Raw genomic sequence first — 23,518 nt, 5'->3', positions numbered from 1 at the left:
GTTATTATATAAAGTCAGGAGTACTTATGAGGAAGTGGAGGCCCCCAACAGCATCAGCCAACTGTGAATGGGAGGTTGTACATCAAGTTGTCATCCCTCGTGTTTGTAGGCAGGATATCATTAGAGTGGCTCATGATTTCAGTTTGGCAGGACACCTTGGAGTGAGGAAGACTGTGTCACGCATTTTGAAACACTTCTACTGGCCAGGTATCTTCAGAGATGTTTCCTGGTATTGCAAGTCTTGTCACACCTGTCAAGTTGTGGGGAAGTGTAATCAGAACGAAAAGGTTGCACCTCTAGTTCCCATTCCTCCTTTTGAGGCGCCATTCACCCGTGTGTTGGTGGATATTGTGGGCCCTCTTCCTAAGACTTCTTCAGGATTTTCTTATGTGTTGACCCTGATTGATATGGCTACTCGTTATCGTGAAGCCATTCCACTTAGAAATATCTCAGCAAAGAACGTGGTTAAGGAAATGCTAGGGTTCTTCACAAAGTTTGGTCTGCCCAAGGAAGATCAGTCAGACCGGGGAAGCAATTTCATGTCAAATGTTTTCAAGCAGTCTCTGAAAGAGTTGGGCATCATCCAGATCACGTCTTCAGCTTACCATCCCCAGACCCAAGGAGCGTTGGAGAGATATCATCAAACACTCAAATCGATGCTCAAGAAATACTGTTTGGAACATCAGAAAGACTGGGATAAAGGTCTTCCATTCGTTGTATTTGCCACAAGAGAATCTCCAAATGAATCACTGGGCTTCTCACCCTTTGAACTACTGTTTGGCCATGAAGTAAGAGGACCCCTTAAGCTACTCAAGGAATGCTGGCTGTCGGAGGAAGATGACATCAACCTGCTGGAGTATGTGATGAAGTTCAAAGAACGGCTGTCCACTGCTTTACAGCTGGCGAGAGAGAATTTAGGAGCTGCACAGGAGAAGATGAAGACTTGGTATGATAAGAAGTCCAGGTTACGCCACTTTCAGCCAGGAGATCAGGTTTTGATTCTGCTACCGGTGCATGGGCAACCTCTTCAAGCCAAGTTTAGTGGTCCTTATTTCGTGGAGAAGAAACTCAGTGATGTCAACTATGTCATCGCCACACCAGATCATAGAAAGAACAAGCAACTTTGTCACATCAACATGCTAAAGTTATATCACAGGCGGGACGAAAATAACCCAGTCTGCACTGTAGCTGTTCCACCCGAGTCTGCAAGTGAAGTTCTCCCATGCAGTATGAGCCTGAGTGATAGTTTGGGGAAGAATCCTGATATCATGAATGATCTCCAGACTAAGCTTTCTCATCTAGCTCCCGAGGAAAGGCAGGAGTTTTCGGCATTACTGCAGGAGTACCCGCAAGTGTTCCGTGCCACTCCAGGAAGAACCACTGTGTTGATGCATGATGTTGATGTTGGAGACGCAAAGCCAATTAAACTTCCTCCTTACCGTGTGAACCCAGTGAAAGTTCCTCTCATCCAGAAGGAGCTTGGCTACCTGTTGGACCACAAGATGATTGAGCCCTGTCAGAGCGAGTGGAGTTCTCCTGTCACTCTAGTCCCTAAGCCAGGTGGGTCACAGTGGCTTTGCATCGACTACAGACGTGTTAATCAGATAACCAAAACAGACACTTACCCTCTCCCTCGCGTGGGAGATTGCATAGACAAGATCGGAAAGGCTAGGTACATAAGTAAGTTTGATTTGTTAAAGGGATACTGGCAAGTACCTATGACTGAACGTGCTAGGGAGATCTCATGTTTTGTAACACTAGGAAAGACATTTGCATGTTCTGTAATGCCATATGGTATGAAGAATGCACCAGCCACATTTCAGAAGCTCATGAATGTTGTAACAGAGGGTTTGGCAGGATGTGTTGTTTATATTGATGATGTATTAATCTTCAGTGACAACTGGAAAGATCACCTATGCCATGTCAGTAAATTTCTTGAGCGTTTGGTTCAGGCTAATCTTGTAGCTAATTTATCAAAGTGTGAGTTTCGTCAAGCTAAAGTTCAGTGCCTTGGGTACGTAATTGGTGATGGACACGTTGCACCACCAGCAGCTAAGGTTCAGGTTATTAGTGATCTTCCCAGACCTAAAAGTAGGAAAGAGCTACAAAGATTTTTGGGAATGGTAGGTTATTACCGGAGATTTGTTCTTATCTTTTCAATTCTTGTATCACCACTTACAGACCTACTGAAAAAGGGAGTTAAATTTGTCTGGACCGATAACTGTGAATCCTCTTTCAGCAAACTCAAAGCTATCCTATTAAGTCAGCCAGTGCTCGCTACTCCAAATTTTGCTAAGCCTTTTAAGATGGCTGTTGACGCAAGTGATACAGGAGCTGGGGCTGTTTTGCTGCAAGAGGATGATTAGGGTATTGAACACCTTGTATCTTATTACATTAAGAAGTTCACTCCACCTCAAAAGAACTACTCAACTATTGAGAAAGAGCTTTTGGCCTTGATTTTGGGTTTACAGCATTTTTCATTTTATTTGTGTTCTGGTTTTGACCCCATAGTCATTTATACCGATCATAACCCACTGAAATTCCTTAGTCCCCATAGTCATTTATACCGATCATAACCCACTGAAATTTCTTAGTAAGTTTAAAGATAAAAATTAGAGATTGACAAGATGGAGTCTACTTCTTTAGGAGTATTCATTAGACATACAACATGTCAAGGGGAAAGAAAATGTTATTGCATATTGCTTATCTAGACTTTAGACAGATTGTTTTAGGGTAATAAGAAATTTCCTTTGTAAATTTCTTTTTTTTTGTGGGGAGGTGTTACAAAGCCTATGATTTCATCATCCTTTGTATATTTCTAACATACAGTATGCTGCATGTTTGATCACGATTCGCCTCGAGGCTTCCATAGTGACCAAGCTTCCGTGTTCTACCTCACTCCCCCCTTCTCCTCCCTTATAGTAGAGTAAGTCGTTCTTTCTGTTGTTCAGAGCAGGAGTGACAACTCTTTGTCCCCTATGGCTTCATTTGCGCGTCCTTCTTACAAGTTGTATCAAGCTCTGCCAGCCCCTATATAATGAGCTCAGTCTCTGCATTAATGGCCACTTAGATCTACTCCTAATTTTGTTCACATCTCTGTCCTCCCCTGTACAGTTGTTATTATTTTTGTGAGTGCTCAGGAAGTCTCCAACCATCTGGCTGCTGTGTAATTTGAGTATAAGTGTTATTACATTTTGTTCTTGTACTGTATAGCATAAGGTGTTAATTCGTAGGCCTGGTAAGGTATTTGTGATTCATGTGGAGTGTTTGACGTCAGCCATTATTAATAATATTTTGTATCTGTAATAATATATCTTGCATTAACTGAGCATTATCCGGTTTTCTCATTTTATCAGGGCTGACTTAGATAAATTTACTTTTGCTAATTTCGTGTTAATAGAGGCTATTGCAGTTAACCATATATTTAACCTGTTTTTTGCCATTACATTATCCTTATGAGTCCTGAATGTTTAGTTGTTAGTTTGAGCATTAAACTTTTACTTGTAATTTTACCTGACTCTTTTGTTTTGAACCTGGAACTTTGCGGGACAGTAGTGATTTTAGTATTCTCACTTGAAGTGTCCATTATCTCTCTCTGTTCTGTAACACTACGCTTTGCTGAGAAGAGCTGCATGTGAGGAGCCTTCCCATACATGGGAGTTGTACTCAACACAGGTGTGAATAAAGCCCGTGTATAAAGTCAACAGCTGTACAGAGGTAAAGAAGGTACGGAGTCGGTATATTGGTTAAATTTATTTTGCACTGCAACTGCTTATACAAACATGGAGGAAAAGTAGATTAAGGGTAAGTTATTTCCATACCTAAAAGTGGAAAACTACTGGAAAAGAACATGTGAAATCTAAAGAGGGTGGCATGAGGTATGGAAAGGTTGATAACGAAAAGCGAAAGACGCGAAACTGATGAGAGAATGAAGAGAGAAGGACCATGAATGAGATGGAAGGATGAGATGAAAGTGCACATGAGGAAGGACAGCTCGGACTAGCATGACGAAATGAGGATGAAGAGTGATAAATATAGATCTGTGCCGGATTTCCTGGATAAAATCTGGGTTTAGGCACCGGACAAAGGTTATGAAAGCCAACTGAGGCTGTGGATAGGAGGCCGTATTCTTGTTTTTTTTTTTTTTTTTGACCCCGGGTTCATCTGGACATAGACCGGACAGATTGCAGGCTGGAGCTGTTCTTTTCCTGTGGTCCACCATCTTTCATTCGGTGAATAGGGAGGAAGCTGACGGACGTTTGTATAACAGAACAGTACAGTAGAGCCGCCCGGTAATACTGATGACACCACTTCAAGGCGTCCCACTCCAACATCGTCGTAATTTCGTCAGCTCAGATGGCCTTTTAGCACCTCTTCTTAGCAATTTATTTGCTTTCTTGTATGATATGTCTTTTCGGTGTCGACAGAGATTGCGTTAATGACATACCAAGGATTATTAAAGAAGCATATGCGGAAATAAACTGGGAAGGAGAAGGTGCGACTGAGTCTCCAATAAAATGACCAGCATATAAGTCAGGCACCCGGAAGAATAAAAACACGAATGATGCACCGAAAACAACTGAAATACATTAATTTTACTCAAACGACCTAAAACAGCCATCTCTATACTTTTAATGCTGAATGGTAACAACAGATTAACAATAGAGTATGATACTAATCACGGAAAAGCACTATGAAAGGATGTCGAGCAGAGACAATGTCTTAATGTGCTTTTAGGATACATAAAATAAGCTGCAAAAGGACAAAAATCTGGTTCAAGTTAAGATGAAAGAACTATAACTTGGAAAAGGTAGCTCAGAAAAGGCAGTGAATCCTGCAGAGAATTCATGATCGTATTCTGCCTGTAAAAATGATTGTTTTTAATTCCTTAAATGCAACTGGTATATTGGGCTTTTGGGTCGTGCCAGTGGCTTGGGGGTGACTGCTCCTTAGCGATTTATTCTGTACGTTACATCTCAGCAGCCTTTTCAGTTTTACTGACTTATATCTGTCGTTTAAAAACAATAATACCTGGCAATAAAGAATGTTAAAGTGGAATATGCAAAATAAATTACTAAAGATGAGTCGGTAAGAAGCCTTCTTTGCCACCTACAATACGGCCCTATATTCTAACTACCGCCGGACGTCTCTGTTTCTACTGAAGGAAACACCTGGACTCTGATGACCACATTATCCAGCCTGAGATCATGAAAAAAAAAGGACAATTCATTTTTTTTTTTTTTAAATTACTGAAACACACAATGAAAAAAAAAAATCTGCCTCCCTGCTTTAGCCTAATTGTTCTCTATCTGTCTATCTATTGCCAGACGCCTTAATCCCGTAAGGGGTGACCACAAACAAATCGCCTCCATGTCGCTCTGTCCCCCGCCATTTCACCGCGCTGCTTCAAGCTCACATTCCCCTCTCTCATAGACCTCTCAACTCCATCCCTCCATCTCATCCTTGGCCTCCTCCTCCCTCTCCCCCCCCCCCTCCACCTCACTCACATAAACTCTCTTTTGTCAGTCTCTCACTCTCCATCCTCTCCACATGGCCAAATGACCTAAATGTGTTTCTCCTAATGCTTCTTATCACATCTACATCCGCACCACAACACTCCTTCACTTCCTCATTTGTCAGTCTGTCTCTCCATGTGACTCCACATGCTCCTCTCAAATAACTCATTTCCATTGCACTCACTCTTGACTTATGTCCCTCCAACAAAATCCAAGCTTCACTTCCACATGTTAGAGCTGGTATCACAATACTGTCATGTAGTAACTTTTTCACTTCCATGCTCACTTCCCTGTTTCTTATCACTGCTTTCAAGGAACCAGCAACCTTTCTTTCCTCCTGCACCCTTTCAAGCACTTCACCCTCCGAACTTCCATTCTTATTCATCACACTACCCAAGTACTTAAACGCACTCACATTCTCCATTTCCTCCCCATCCAGTCTCACTGTACATTCACTGACTTCACTTCTCTCGAAGACCATCACTTTACTCATCCCTACATTCACCTTTAGATTCCGTTTCTTACACACTCTTCCAAACTCACCCACCAAGCCTTGCAGCTCCCCTTCGTCTTCACTTGACAACGCAGTATCATCTGCAAACAACAGTACAGGGAGTTTCAAAACACTGCCCTCTCTCTTTAGGGCTGCTCCAACATCCACTGCCCTACCTTCTATCTCCTTTATAACCCCATCCATATACAGACTGAACAGCCATGGAGACATGAAAAATCCCTGTTTCAATCCAACCTTCAAGTAGAAAAATTAACTTAGTTCATTATCCACACGCACTGCGGCCTTAGCACCCTCGTACATTCTCTTCGCGGCCTTCAACAAGTTCCCATTTACACCATATATTCTTGATACTTTCCACAATCCTTGTCTACCCACCCTGTCATATGCTTTCTCCAAATCCAAGAAGGCTGCATACAACTTCTCTCCCTTCTCTAGAAACTTTTCCACGGAAGATCCATGAATGAATATATGATCTACACAACTTCTTCCCTTCCTAAAACCTCCCTGTTTTTCTCCAACTAATTCCTCTGTTATTTCCCTAACTCTGTCAATAAGTATCCTACCATATACTTTTCCTATTACAGTAAGAAGGCAAATGCCCGTATGATTACCACACACTTCTTTTTGCCCTTTTCCTTTGTACAAGGGAATAATTATGCCTGACTTCCAGTCCCCCGGAACTCTACCTTCCTTCCATGCCAATCCACACATCTTCCACATCTATTCTGTTACTATCTCTCCCCCATGCTTCAGCATTTCACCACACACTCCATCAATTCCTGGGGCTTTCCTCATTTTAACTTTCTTCATTTCTTCCACAACTTCCATCCTACTGATTTCTTCCTCTCTTCTCAGATCCCTCCTTCTCACAGCCATTCCCCAGCCACTTACACTTGCATTACTTTCATGTTCAGCAATTCCTTAAAGTGTTCTCTCCATCTGCTCACTTTTTCTCCCTTCTCCACTAGTAATCTACCATTTTTATGTTTCACTCCCCAACCAACTTCTTTGGCACCCTGTCTAACTCTCTTTACCTCTTTCCAGAACATTTTCTTGAATTCCCTCCACTTTACATTCAAATTCCTTCCAAATTCCTCATCCACTCTCTTCTTACTCTCTCTTACTAATCTTTTCACCTCTGTCTTCCTCTCAGCTTATAACTCTTCCTCCCGTCTCTCAATTTCTTCGACTCCCCTGTTTCTCATCCACTCACAATATGCTTTCTTCTTTCGTGCCACAGCCTCTTTCACCTCTTCATTACACCATGCTGTTCCCTGCATCCCTTTTTGTCTTCTCTTCACCCCACACACCACCTCACATGCTGCACTGATTTCTTCTGTGAATATCGTACACACACCTTCCACGTCCCGCATCTGTACCAATCTATATTTACCCAGTCTCTCCTCCACTTCCCTCTTATATTCTGCCTTTTTTCCATCCTCTCTTAACTTTTCTACCCTCCTTATAAGAACTACTTCCTCCTGTGCTTCCCTTCTTCTATTTCTCCATTTTTTTTGGACTTTGATTCTGACCACCACTTGGTGATGGTCAGTAAGTCCACCCCCCAACCTCTATATACTCCTGCATCCATTACACACCTTTTCATCCTTTCATCCACACACACATAATCAGTCATTGCCTTCCATTTATTCAGTTCACCATCCACCCTTCTCATCACTTGCCACGTATACCTATGGATCATCTTGTGCCTGAAGAGGGTATTAGCTATCACCAGCCCCCTCCCGGCACAAATGTCCACTAAAACACTGCCCTTCTCATCCATCTCTGCAGCCACACCCACTCACCAACTGTTACATCCACCTTCACATTCCCTACTTTTCCGTTCATATCTCCAATCAAAAACACTCTCTCATTCCTTTCAAACTTTTCCAAGCACGCGTCCAGATTTGTCCAGAACCCTTCTCTCACTCTGCTTGCACAATCTTTCGTTGGCACATACACGCACACAATCGCCCACATTTGTAATCCAACTTCACTTATCCACACAATCCTTGAACCAACTGATCCATACTTTCTTATATTATCCTTCCATCTGTTACTCACAACAATGCACACTCCTTCTTTTGCCGTCTCATTCTCATCTACTCCCGCGCATATACCCCATCCATACTCCCATTCTCTCACACTCTCACCTCACCATTTAGTTTCAGTTAATCCACCTACATCTACTTTCGCACCCTGAAGCACCTGGACAATCTCTCTTTCTTTCACCTCATCATTTGCACCCCTTACATTCCATGTAGCTATCCGTATCAAGTCCTTTGTTCGGTCCTTAGTCGTCACCTTTTGGTCGGTCCTGGTCCGAAGCTTTTTGTTCGTATTTTTAGTTAGTTGTTTTCCGGGGAGGGGCACTAACCCTCCGCCAACCCACTTGTTGTCACGTAAGGAAAACGTGTTGGTTGGTTATAAGGTTACCACCCAACGCTGTAAATGCTTTCCTGGTTCTCATGTGGGGAAATTGTGCCACTCCCACAACCATTACACTAGACTGTCGTTGCGTGAAATTCGGTGAACGTTTTAGGTAGGAATGGGATTCCTTGGCCACTAGTCAGATCAACTTTCCAAACCGAATACATCTGGACATCAACTGAACTGAACGAGATTAATGTCACTGAAAGGGCATTTTAGTTATGTGAACATGAACATATTATAGTTGTATTTACCTACTGAATCTGATGACGCAATGTTTAGTTTATTCCTGCCATCTCCAGACAATTTTATTCAAGTTACGAGTGACTCTTCCAGTTGGAGGTATTTGCATACAACCTTCATTGACCCTTTTACAACAGACTCTTCCTAAATTCAATAACAACTTCTGGAGACAAAAATAATATCAAAAGTACGTTAGCGAACTGAGGGGGTTATAGTGGAATGCAGTTTCATCACTTCATATCCTTAAGGGTGTGTTATAAAAGTGACCCTCTTGCACCTTAGGGTACTCAGTGTTAATAATAGGGTTATAATAATATTAAAGTCCGTCTTATTAACACCAAGTTTATTATGAATCACAGGACGCAGCACAAAAGCGGAACTTGTTAATTCCATAAGTCTCAGTTAACAATGGGACACGTCAGTCGCAAGCGATTAGGGGAAGTGGGATCAGTGAATCAATCCATATATGGTACCTGCCTCCCTCCATTCGATGCTACCCCTTCCCCACACGTGATGCCTCTCTTCTCCCTCTTCCTCTCCCTCCAATGTTCCCCTCCCCTCCCCACCCCTTTGCCAGCTCCCTCCCGTGACACTTGCTTTGGGAACGATGGTAATCCATACTTTGTCAACAAAACCCGGTGTCCCGCCCTTAACGAATGACATCCTGAACAGGCCGTGGGATGGTGACCAAACGGTGAGGGGATGATGGTGGTGGTAATGGTAGTGGAGGATGACGATGGTGGTAGAACTGATGATGATGATGGAAGTGGTGAGGAACAGCGATGGTGCTGGTGGTGGTGGAAATGGTGACAGAAATGGTGGCGGTGAATGGTGGTGGTTGTGGTGGAAATGATGGCGATAGAAATGGTGAAGGAAAATGGTGGTGGTGGTGGTGATGCTGTTGGTGATGGTGGAAATGAAGGTGATATAAATGATAGGGGAAGATGGTGGCGGTAGCAGTGATGATGGCGAGAAAAGTGGTGGGAGAGAATGCTGATGGTGGTGGTAGTGAAGGAAATGACAGTGAAAGACGTGGTGAGGGGAATGGTGATGGTGGTGGTGGTGATGGAAATGATGATAGAAATCGTGTGGAAGAACGTTGGCGGTGGTATTGGAAATGGTGACAGAAATGGTGTGGGTATGGTGAAAAAGTGATGGTGATGGAACTGATGGTGAAGTGATGGAGTGAATGGTTGTGATGGTGGTGATGAATATTATGATGGCAAGTGGTGGTGATGATTGTGGTGTTTGTGGCAGACTGTGGTGGTTTTAGTGGAGATGGTTAGTTAAATTTAAGATGTGATGGTGGAGTGAAAATTTTGTGACGATAGATATGCCGTAGTTGGCTGTGAGGCGTCAGTATGGTTGAACAGTGTGGTGGTGATGGTGGTGACAGTAGAGATTTTGGTGATAGAAGTGGTGTGGAAATTATAAGTTGTGGAGATAGTTGTGGTGATTGTGAGAGACTGTGGCGGCTCTGGTAGAGATGGCTAGTTTAATCAGAGAAGGAGATTGTGATGGTGATAGGCGGAGTGAAAATTTTGTCATGATAGATATGTTTTAGTTGTTGTAAGACTTCGATATGGTTGAATGTGGTGGTTGTGGTGAGGGTGGTGGACATAAAACTCTGGTGGTAACAGTAGTGCATTGACTAGTTGTGATGGATATAGTGGTGTGCTTGAAAATTATGGGAGATTGTTGTGTTGATGATGGAGTTTGAATGCGGTGGTGATCATGGAAGAGGTGGATTGCGATGATAGTGGTAATGTTTGGGCAATATGGTGATGGTAATGATGAAGGTTGAGTTTGGGGGTTTTCCTAGAGGAGTTAGAATGTAGTGGTCATCGTAATAATGCAGTACTGTGGTGATGATGATGAATTTTTTTAACGCAAGAAAGAAGGAACCAAAGGCTAGGAGCCTGCAAACCGTTCCTTCCAAGAAAAAAACAAAAACAATACAAAAGAGAGCCAAATTCAAGATCCTTTCATTTCGAGATGCCTGGACACACTGCGTCTGAAAGACTGGAGATCATAGCTAGCAGGAAATACAGACAGAGGGAGACAGTTCCTGAGCTGACCTGTTGCATACATGAAGGGCTGAGAGTATCGGTTAACTCTTGCATTAGCGAGTTGGACAGAAAAGGGATGGGAGTTTGTTGCTAGACGGGTGCTATGCACCCGTCGTATAGGTGGAGGGATGCAAGCAGACAGTTCAGAGGAGCAGTGACCATTGAAGTAGCGATAGAAAAGGGATAAAAATGCAACAGTGCGGCGGAGAGACAGAGGCTGGAGGAAGCCTGTAAGAGGGGGAAAGGTAATGAGACGAAAAGCCTTTGACTCCACTATACTGAGAAGAGCTGTGTGTGGGGAACCTCCCCACACATAAGAGTTGTACTCTACACAGCGGCGAATAAAACCCGTGTAAAAAGTCAATATTTGTGCAGGGGTAAAGAAGGTACGGAGTCGGCTTAGCACACCCAATCTCTTGGAAGTAGATTTTTACAAGATGATGATGGTGATAATGATGATGATGATAAAAAATAGGCCGGTGGTGTTATACCCTTTTTTCTCTAACCTGGCCTTGAATTGCCGTCTCTCCGTTTTGAATGCCGAGTTGTAACAATTGTGCATAAATAGAATACTGCCAGAGATCCTCCACAAATCCAATTACATCGCGTAGTAGTAACTTGATTAATATGAAAAGTACATCATGGTAGTAAGAAAAAAAAATTAATTGCGTGCTGATAATTATTCATCGTAATAATAAAAAGTGAACGTCTGGTGGTCTAGAGAAGTGAGAACCTCTAACTGAATGTGGCTTGTAAAGGCTACCATTGTAGAGTTGGTTCTCACATAATACCAGTCGAGGGATGGCGAAATTTTTCACTCTGGTCTTGAACATCAGGGCAGAAGAGCCTTGCCCTGGGCCCCTACGCTCTAGGAATCAACATCTTGTATCGTAATCTAATCCTATGGTCTTAGTTTCTTGTTACTGATAACAGAACAGAGGAAGAAAGAACAACTGAATAAAAAAAATCCATACACCAGATTAATGGTGTCGACCATTCACAAAAAATCTGTAACACTGGGATTTGAACAGCAGTTGGTTGAAGTTTGGGGGGAAGCCACTCTGTGGAAGCGAGTGCAAAAGAGATGCATTTCGGAGAATAAAAGAATTTTGATAGGCAGAAGTTCTACTATGTGGCAGTGTGAAAGCCTCGTCACGAGCGCTAACAGATGCCCATGCAGCGCAGGAGAAAGGCATGGAGAGATGGCACAATGGATGCAACTTCGTCTGAGCATAGGCTATGCCATAAAAGTATCTGTAAAACAATGCAAGGGAGGCAACATTCCTTCTTACCTGTGGGGGAGGTACAGTAGTTCATTTGTAACAGTAGGGTTATTAATAATTCCAGCAGCTTTGTTTATGAATTTTGTCCAGTTGTTTTATTGCAACCTCTCCATATCCATTCCCCAAGGGTGAGCAATATTCCAGCTGAAAGCGCACATGACTCATGTACATTATAGGTAACTACGCGTCAGTTAAGAAAATATGGACTCTGTACAATTATCCAAGTTCCTTTGAAGCAGTTTTAGCGAGTAATCTAATATGACACGTTCAGCTGAGGTCATTGCTAAGTGAAATACCAATAATTTCAAATCCTTTAGAGAAAGGAATATTACTAGCATCAGGCAATATCTGTCTGTTAGTTGATTGTATATACTGTATATATATATATATATATATATATATATATATATATATATATATATATATATATATATACATATATATATATATATATATATATATATATATATATATATATATATATATATATATATATATATATATATATATATATATATATATATATATATATATATATATATATATATATATATATATATATATATATATATATTACCAAATTATGGCGCCTGGTGGTCTAGCGGGTAATTATTGCGCTCCAATCGGATTGAGCCGGTGAAGGTTTATATCCAGGGGGTGGTTGGGGTTGATTGCTCATGTAATGCCACTCAGGGATGAGTGAGGTTGGTCACTCTCATCTTAAATGTCGGGACCAACTGCCTAGTTCCGGGCTCCTACGCTCTTCATGGGGCAACGTAGGATTTGATGATGGATATATATATATATATATATATATATATATATATATATATATATATATATATATATATATATATATATGCTACGGGTGTGCATAAAAGACCTCTACCCTTTACGTTTCTGTCTCACTCTGTCTGAAGATGTAATATACGAAAGTACTCACTGTCGCTCCTTTCATTTCTCGCGTGGTTAGTTTGCATATATATATATATATATATATATATATATATATATATATATATATATATATATATATATATATATATATATATATATATATATATATATATATATAGCCCGACGCCCTAATACCGGAAAGGGTGGCCGCAGATAAAACGCCCTCAAGTCGCTCTGTCACCCACCATTTGATTACCCTCCCCTCAACTCACTCCCCCCTCCCTCATATACCTCTCAACTCCATCCCTCCACCTCATCCTCGGTCTTCCCCTCCCTCTCTCTCCCTCCACCTCACCTACATACACCCTCTTAGTCAGTCTTTCATTCTCCATTCTCTCCACATGTCCAAACCACCTCAGTGTATTTCTCCTAATCTTCTCAACCACATCCACATCCACCCCACAACGTTCCTTCACTTCTTCATTCGTCAACCTGTCCCTCCATGTCACTCCACACGCTCCTCTCAAGTAACTCATTTCCACTGCTTTCACTCTTGACTTGTTCCCCTCTTGCAAGGTCCATGCCTCGCTTTCATACGTCAGGGTAGGGATCACAATACTATCATGCAGTGACTTCTTAACCTCCATACTCACCTCCCTATTTCTCATGACTGCTTTCAGTGAACCAACAACTTTCCTTCCCTGCTGTACCCTTTCACACACTTCATCCCCCACGTTCCATCCTTACTCATCACACTACCCAAGTACTTGTATGCACTCACATTCTCCATATCCTTGCCATCCAACCTCACCGTGCATTCTGTGACTTCATTCCTCTCAAACACTATAACTTTACTCTTGTTTACATTAACTTTCAGATTCCTCTTCCTACACACTGTCCCAAATTCATTCCCCAAACCTTGCAACTCCCAGTCATCTTCACTCAGCAATACTGTATCATCAGCAAACAGCAACACCGGACTCTTCCAATCTCACCATCATTCATTAGAGCCGCCCACACATCCACTGCCCTACCTTGCACCTCCTTCACAACCCCATCCATGTATATATTAAAGAGCCATGGAGACATCACACAACCTTGTTTAAGTCCCACACTGAGATCAAAGAAGTCACTCAGCTTACCATCCACTCGTACCGTAGCCCTAGCTCATTCGTACATACTCTTCACAGCACTCAGCAATTTCCCCTCCACTCCATATATACTCAGTACCTTTCACATACCTTGTCTATCTATTCTGTCATAAGTTTTCTCCAAATCCATGAAGGCAGCATACTCTTTCTTTCCCTTCTCTAGATACTTCTCCACTAAACATCTTAAAACAAATATTTGATCTACACACACTTTTCCCTTCCTAAATCCCCCTTGTTCTTTTCCAACGAAGTAAATATTTGTCTTAAAAATATGAAAAGAGGGAAGGCTCCGGGAGAAGATGAAATAGAAACAGATTTACTGTTGGATGCAGGATTAGAGGTACAAAATTGGCTTGCTCACTTAATTAACCATTTTATAAAACAGAAGAAAATTCCCAGAACATGATGTAATGCAATAGTTATTTTACTCTACAAAATAGGTGACTCAAAAGATCTTAGTAACTATCGACCCATTAGTTTATTATCAGTCATTTACGAACTCTTCACTAAAGTCCCTACGAACAGAATAATAACAATTTTGGAGGAAAACCAACCTCGTGAACAGGCAGGATTCCGAAGCGGGTATTCGACCACTGACCATCTACACGCAATGAATCAGCTAATTGAGAAAACTACAGAATATAATAAACCACTGTGCTAAAGTTTTGTTGATTACGAAAAAGCTTTTGATTCAGTGGAGCACATAGCAATTATAAATTCATTGCGAGAACAAGGAGTGAATGAGAACATTGTAAAACTGCTCGAAAACATATATAAAGAGGGAACTGCTACAGTTAAATTACATAAGGACACAGAAAAAATTAAGATTGAGAAGGGCGTGCGTCAGGGAGATACAATTTCACCAAAATTATTTAGAGCATGCCTAGAAAGTATTTTCAGAAAGCTAGACTGGGAAAACAAAGGATTGAACAATGATGGAGAAAGCTAAACCATTTAAGAATGCAGATGACATTGTCCTATCTCAGAAACAGCGGAGGCATTGCAAAAAATGTTAAATGACCTGAACAGAGAAAGTCTGAAAATAGGACTGAAGATGAACCAGAGTAAAACTAATGTAATGTTTCATCCACAAACACCAAAGAGCGTCATCAGAATAAGCGATGAAATTCTTGAAGAAGTCGAGGAGAGCTACTTGGGACAAATACTAAAATTAACGAAAGATCGTGATAGCGAAATAAAAAGACGCATTACAAGTGGATGGAAAACATTCGGTAAACATAGAGACATTATGAAAAGTAGCTTGCCAGTTTGCATGAAACGAAAAGTATATAACGAATATATAATTCCAGCTTTGATGTATGGTTGTGAGACCTGGAAACTGACAAAATCAATGGAAAATAAGTTAATCCGTTTTCAGAGAGCAATGAAAGGTCATTGTTGGAAATATCTTTAAGAGACAGGTAAAGATCACCTTGGGTGAGAGAGCAGACTAAAGTCAAAGATATTATAGAAGTTATAAAAGAACAGAAATGGAGGTGGGCAGGCAATATAGCAACAATAAGGGATAACCGATGGAGCAAGAGGCTAACTGACTCGACACCAAGAGATTGTAAGCGTAGCAGAAAAGGGCCAGACAGGAGATGGAGAGGTGAGATAGAGAAATTTGCAGGAAAAACGTGGCAAAGATTGGCTCAGTCAAGGAATTCGTGGAAAAGGTTGGGAGAGGCCTTTGTTCAGCAGTGGACTAGTTATGGCTGCTGCTGCTGCTGATATATATATATATATATATATATATATATATATATATATATATGTATATATATATATATATATATATATATATATATATATATATAGCATTAAATGAGACAATGATATTTTGTCCCCATTCAGTGATCTTAGATATGTGTTAATTTATGGAGATTGCTGTACTGAGTTGTGTGTTAGAGATACTAAAATTTGTGAATGGGTGTTTAAGTGTGAATGAACAGTGAAGTGTTGAGTTATCTGCATATAAATGGATGGGATTATGTGTGACAGATAAAGATCATTAATATGAATTAGGAATAGGGCTGGAGCCCAAAATGACCCTTGTGGCACGCCAGCATATATAGGGTGGAATTTGGAATATACAGTACATCATCTACTTTTACTCCTATCTTTCTGTCGCTGAGATATGAAGAAATTAGAGGAACAGACGATGATAGGCCATAGCAAGGGAGTTTGGACAGCAGGAAGCGGTGCCACACTCTGTCAAAATCTATAGAAATAGGGCTACTGCATGAGTTTCTCGATGTTGGTCAATTGACTGATGGATGGTATGAATCAGGAGATTGAATATACCAACAGTGGATCTTTCGTGGTGAAAACCGTACTATCAGTAACTAAGTTTCTGGTCTAAAAATGTTTAAATATGTGCTTATTAAATATAGTCTTATATACTTCACCAAGAGAAAGTGCGACAATTATTGTTCTGTAATCAGATGGGTAAAAGGAACTTCCTCTCTTTGGCACTGGGTGGATATTGGCTTCCATCCAAGAATATAGGAATGCACAAGTACGTATGCATAGTCTGAATAATTTAGCTAGAACTGGAGCAAGTTATGGGGATTTTTTTTTTTTTCAAAACAATTGGAGGAATTCCATCTGGACCTGGAGATTTGTTGGTTGGTAAACTGTCTTGGATGGATTTTACGTATCTAGTCAGTATCTTAAGTGAAGCAATTTCGGGAGAGTCAGATTCTAGTACAGGGACATCCTGGTTGACTTCCTCAAGGAAGAATTTCTAGCAAATGTACTGACAAAGATGTTTGCTTTACCACGGGGGTCATTTGTAGTGTTACCATCTGGAGATTATATTGGGGGAAAGGGTGATGACTTATTAAAGTTATTATTGAAATTCCATTGTCATCAGGATTGTTTAATAGTCTGGTTGCATGGTTGTTAAGAAAGTCTGATTTAGCGAGATTTATTACTGCTTTTGCATGGTTTCTTGGAATTTTATATTGACTGAGAGATTCGGATGTTTAGTAAGAGTTATATGCTAAGGACTTTTGGGTCGTTGCTCTGCCACAGTAGCTGTCAAACCATTTTGGAGAGTCCGATCTTTCAGTGAACTCTTAACTGAATATGAACAATTCCATACCAGCCTGTATAAAGCCACTAATGTGGGACTGGGTAGAACCGATGTCACTGAAGAAGAAAGACTACCGTGGAATATCAGCAAGATTTTTGGCCCCCTTCCTCCCCAGCTCTCGCCACGCTCTCATTTACTATCTAAATCTCCCTGATCTCAAATTTTTATTTTGTTTTTCTTGGTTCCAACAATCTTTCAGTGTCTCACCTTTATCCTTGGCCCTCCTCTCTCTCTCTCTCTCTCTCTCTCTCTCTCACACACACACACACACACACAGACACACACACACACACACACACACACACACACACACACACACACACACACACACACACACACACACACACACACACACACACACACACACACACACACACACACACACATACACACACACACACACGCTTTCCAATTTTCTTTATTTATCAATTTATATATTTCTTTCCCTCTTCCCTCCCTATCCCTCTTCTCTTTCCTTCATCCGACATCCTTCCTTCATTCTCTTTGTCTTCATCTCCCTCATTTCTACCCTCATTTTCTTCTTCATTTCTCTTGTCCTTACCCCTTTCCTTAACCTCTCCTCCTATCCCCCTCTCCCTTTCCCTCCCTCCCTCTCCCTCCCTACCCCTCACTCACTGACTCACACCATGCAGGGCAGAGATGCACCCCCGATATGCAAAGGCTGAATTTTTCCTTTCTCTTGTGTGAGTGCATGTGTGTGAGTGCGTGTGTGTGTGTGTGTGTGTGTGTGTGTGTGTGTGTGTGTGTGTGTGTGTGTATTTATGTGCGTACGTACCTATGTAAGTATGTATGTATATGTGTGTATGTGATTGTGTGTGTGTGTGTGTGTGTGTGTGTGTGTGTGTGTGTGTGTGTGTGTGTGTGTGTGTGTGTGTGTGTGTGTGTGTGTATTTACGTGCGTATGTGTGTATGTATATGTGTGCATGTGTTTGTGGGTGTGGGTGTGTGCATGCATGAGGCAGGGAAGTACGGCTTTCTCATAGTCTGGAATTAGCATATACGAGGTTCTTGTTAAGCTCTTGGATGGCGGAGATGAAGGGGAAGGTGAGAGGGGCAGAGAGCAGCAGTAGTAAGAGATTTGCCAAGTTAACTCCCTCATAACCGGGCAGCTCCTGTATTTTACTCCATTAAACACCAGCTGAGAGTGAAACATGAGAGCCTGAGAGTCTCAATAAACGAGGTTAATGTTTTGCTGCTGGTCGGAGGAGATGAGGGGCGAAGGTGAGAGGAAAGAGAAAGAGAAGCATTTTTAGAGGAATTTGCCAAGTGAAGTCAGTCTTAACGTGTAAAAAGATTGCAAGAGATAGTAGTCAGTGGGCAATAAAAAGAGAGACAGAATGTGAAAGTGTGTGACTTGAATGACGAGTGAATGGATGCATGGCCAGTGACTGTTTTTTAGATATTCAGCTTGTCTACCATCCTGTTTCTGTGTCTGGAACCCACAATGTGTTAGTGAGGGATGATGATTATGACCTCTGAATGAAATAGGAAATGTGAAATTAGAGAGTGAATTCGCACAAAAGGAATGCGTGGTGGGAAGAGGGCACTATTGGCTGGCAACTCTGAGTGAGAAAAAATGATGAGAGAGAGAGGGAGAGAGAGAGAGAGAGAGAGAGAGAGAGAGAGAGAGAGAGAGAGAGAGAGAGAGATGGGGAAGAGAGTAAGAGTGAGAGAGAAGAAAGGGAAGTCAGTGAGGGAGAGAGTAAATGAGAAAAGAGAACACAATCGACTATGACCACCACCAGGATAATGAATAAACCCTGACTCAAATCCTGTGATTGTCCAAGATGAATCGTTTCCTTCCCTCCCCTACATCACGCTTCCTGCCCATCCATTAGCTTTTTTAGTGTTTCTGACCAGCCCAGTCTGCTTCTCCATCACGATCCTTCCCAGTTCCAGCTCCCCACTAACATATACACCATTTTTAGTATCGCCTCTGCAGAACTTTGCCTTGTAATCCTCACAGGACATTGGTCGTATCTACACAGAGCGTTCATAAAATCTTTGTGCAGCAAAAGAGACTAGGAGACACTCTACACAGTCATCACACTGCCACACACCACACATTGACACACCACAAATTACCAAACCCCACACAGTGTAACACACACACTGCAACGCAGCATGCACTGCTAGCCTCACACTGCCACACACCACACACTGCAAGTCACACAATGCCACCGCACACACTCATTACACTGCCACATACCACAAACTGCCACACACACAGTGCCGCAGTGCCACACCACACACACACACACACACACACACACACACACACACACACACACACACACACACACACACACACACACAACACATTGCCACACCAGACACTGCCACACCTCACACTGCCCCACCACACACTGCCATACCACAAACTATCAAACCACACTTCCACACTTCCAAACAACACATTGCCACACTACACACGTATTCACTCATCACACTTCTAAGCAATGCACACCATATGTGTGTGTGTGTGTGTGTGTGTGTGTGTGTGTGTGTGTGTGTGTGTGTGTGTGTGTGTGTGTGTGTGTGTGTGTGTGTGTGTGTGTGTGTGTGTGTGTGTTTTGGAGTTGTGCTCTCTGGATGCACCATCTTTGTTAGGTACTTTTTCATGTCTTTTCTTTGTATACGCTATGAAAGGCCAACATATTAGCGTTTGTCATTACCTTGCAACAGGTGCATTATAACATTGTAGACGAGTTGTAATGTCTGTATACGTCTCTCTTGGCATGGCAATAAAAAAACAGTTGTTGTTCTTTCAGTTTTTATTGACCTTGATCTTAGTCTTTTTGCAGCCAATTTCACTAATATCGATCCACATCCATGCGACGAACAACGTGACAGTAAACAACAGCATCTCATACCCAGTACTGCGATCAGCAGAACCGAACAACCTATTCAGAATATTGTGTAAGAGTTTCATAGTTGTTCATCCTCTTTGATATAATAAAATAGTACTTCGGCTCTGCATCCTTTTAACTGCATGTCTTCGCTAGCCTTATTTTCTACGAGTAGCGTTAAATTGTTGTTACACTTCAGAATTCAATATGGAGGGATGGCATTTTTAGGCTGTTATAATAAAATGAATAAAGTGGAGTAAATTTAATTTGTCCTATGAACGGCGTTTTTTTTTTTTTTTTTAAGTTCCTTAGCTACTGTATGTCATTTTTTCATTTTATCTTTTTATTTTTTCTTGATCATGTTTATTTTCTCCGGTTTCTATCCTCCCATCAGCCTTCCCAAACTTCCTCCCCCTCCTCCTCACCATTTCAAACTTCTCCCTCTTTCCACCCATTCAAACTCTTGGTGGCCTAAATTTATTCTATTTCCACTCGTTTCCTGCCCCCTCCTACCCTCTCAAACTCAATTGCATGCACATATTTATTTCATGTCTGTTATTTGCTCGACCATCACCTCAGACTCTTCTGATTAAAATTACTTGTATTTTAGCGGTTTTCCTTCACGTAGCCACTTTTTCAAATTGTTTTTCTTCCTGATATTACTATATTTTCACGGTTTAGTTTTCCTCCTCCTCCTCCTCCTCGTCCTCCTCCTCCTCTTCGCCACCTTCACACTCTCCACACAGGCTGGTAAGTCTACCGCCGCCAGAGCCCTTGTCGATATATTTGTGTCAGGGTAACGAAAAGGATGGCCACCATCTGCTTCAAGTTTTTCATTTGCTGTTTTGCTGCCGTTCGTGCTTGGCTATTTTCTCTGAGCTGGATCACACTTGGCTTTACTACGGGTTGCGTACTAAATAACTGATGATTTCGTTGTATCGTCACTCCTTCACTAGCGACTTATTTTGCACATTCCTCTTCTGTGTTATTGATGTTAACTATATGGATATTAAAACTATACAAATGACTTACAAGAGAATAGTATAATACGCAGACAAATCGCCTAGGAAGAGGTGCCACGAAGCCTACTATGCAAACTAAAAAAGGTGCCCCAACACTCTCACAGGTACCTCTTTTGGGTGTTATTAAAACCCCTTTAGTCCTAGAACATATTTTATACATCATCCTTGTTACCTTCAAACCCCTTGGATGTGGCTAATCCATACACAACAACCCCGTACTTCTCATATATTGTACTTGTTACCTTCACACAATTGTATTCATCTGAGGATACACTTTTCGAACCACAGGTGTGGCATCTCCAGTTCATTAATTCTTTTCTAATTTGAATAAAATAATTTGGTTGTTGGAGGAATAAAATCAGACAATAGGTCAGGAGCTAAGGGTAGTGCAGCAGGTGTTTGGGACGTATATAATGAATTTAATAGCAATGAGAGTGTACTGAAGCCAGGACACAGGAGAATGAGGAGAGTAAGCTCAAGAAAGAGGTGGTCAATTAGCCCTTTCACCTGGAGGGATCTATGTTAAGATGAATAAAATCGTGTGGACTTTGTCAGGATAAAATACAAAGGTGGTGCTGGTATTGAATGGGTAGATGTCGTGAAGCTGAGGATGAAGGTCGGCATTTAACTGCAGAAAGAACTGACCTGGTTATGATAAAGAGGATTATCCCTTCACCACCATATCGCCTTCTTATGCTTTATTCTTGTTATCCTCAGACGATTTCATTCATCTTAGTGGAAGGAGACCTGTCGTAGTGAAGGAGTTAATGAAGGCTGTGTATATACACCTGTCGTAGTGAAGGAGTTAATGAAGTCTGTGTATATACACCTGTCGTAGTGAAGGAGTTAATAAACGCTGTGTATATACACCTGTCGTAGTGAAGGAGTTAATGAAGTCTGTGTATATACACCTGTCGTAGTGAAGGAGTTAATAAACGCTGTGTATATACACCTGTCGTAGTGAAGGAGTTAATGAAGGCTGTGTATATACACCTGACTTAGTGAAGGAGTTAATGAAGGCTTTGTATATACACCTGACGTAGTGAAGGAGTTAATGAAGGCTTTGTATATACACCTGACGTAGTGAAGGAGTTAATGAAGTCTGTGTATATACACCTGTCGTAGTGAAGGAGTTAATAAACGCTGTGTATATACACCTGTCGTAGTGAAGGAGTTAATGAAGGCTGTGTATATACACCTGACTTAGTGAAGGAGTTAATGAAGGCTTTGTATATACACCTGACGTAGTGAAGGAGTTAATGAAGGCTTTGTATATACACCTGACGTAGTGAAGGAGTTAATGAAGGCTGTGTATATACACCTGACGTAGTGAAGGAGTTAATGAAGGCTGTGTATATAGGAATCTTCATTTTTAAATTTCTCCGAAGTCGACGAAGATAGTCTGTAAGCAGCAGGAATGAAAAATAAAAACATCCAAGTAGTGAAGTTCACGGTAAGTTGTTTTTGTTATGGGCATCCTTAATGAACGCTTGGATCAAACGTCTGGCAAGGGACAGATAATAATAAAACTATTACCTCTCTCGCATTCTGTTGACTGGGTAAGTTATTTTTCTGAGACTGTTTTATGACGATTTTGTTGATCAGTGGAAAATTGTTGTGATTAAAGGGTTCACAACTGAACTTTTGAAATGTTCACTCGAATAAGATGGTTTGAGCTTAGGCTGAGTAAAATACAAGAGTGCGTTCACAGAAGACGACAGAGTCATATGTGAAGAAAGACAAAATACCCATCCAGTAAAGGCTGTCTGTAAGCAATCTGAGGGTAATGAGTTTGGGAGACTGGCTTGATCTTACTAGTATATATAAAGCAGGTCTCTTCCTCAGCCATTTATTGTACACATTTATATTTTCAAGGATGATATTGATGCATACTGTATCAATATTAAAAAGACAGTAGTTTGATCGAAGAAAACAGTGGTCATTTTGAGGTGAGTGCTGTCAGTACATCAGCTAAATTAATTTATCATTTAGAACCTGTGTGTGTGTGTGTGTGTGTGTGTGTGTGTGTGTTTGGAGAGAGAGAGAGAGAGAGAGAGAGAGAGAGAGAGAGAGAGAGAGAGCGAGACTAAATCCCGTCTTGTTTCCCAACATAACTAACATTAAGTAATCTGTTTCTGCAAGAAAGCATCAGCGCAGGCATTTTTTTTTTTTTTTTTTGGGGGGGGTCTCCAAAAGAATGGCAAGATCCTTAAGTATAGGTCTTTCTATAAGAAAGTTACCGAAAAATATGAAAACCGAAAAATTGTGAAAGAATTAAACCTAGTTGCTGAAACCGTGTTTACCTGAAATGGGTCAAAGTCAGGCCAGAGTCGTGTAACAAAAAAAAAAAAAGTAACACTATATGGATATAATTCAGAAAGACAGACTGATTATGAGACTGTAGTGAGTAGAAGGGAGAGAGGATC

Source organism: Coenobita brevimanus, chromosome 13 (genome assembly GCF_032717465.1).
Source record: "Coenobita brevimanus isolate Jiangsu-jjx chromosome 13, ASM3271746v2, whole genome shotgun sequence".
In the NCBI taxonomy this organism is placed as follows: domain Eukaryota; kingdom Metazoa; phylum Arthropoda; class Malacostraca; order Decapoda; family Coenobitidae; genus Coenobita; species Coenobita brevimanus.
The sequence above is the reverse complement of the archived record's forward strand: the minus strand, read 5'-3'. Positions refer to the sequence as shown.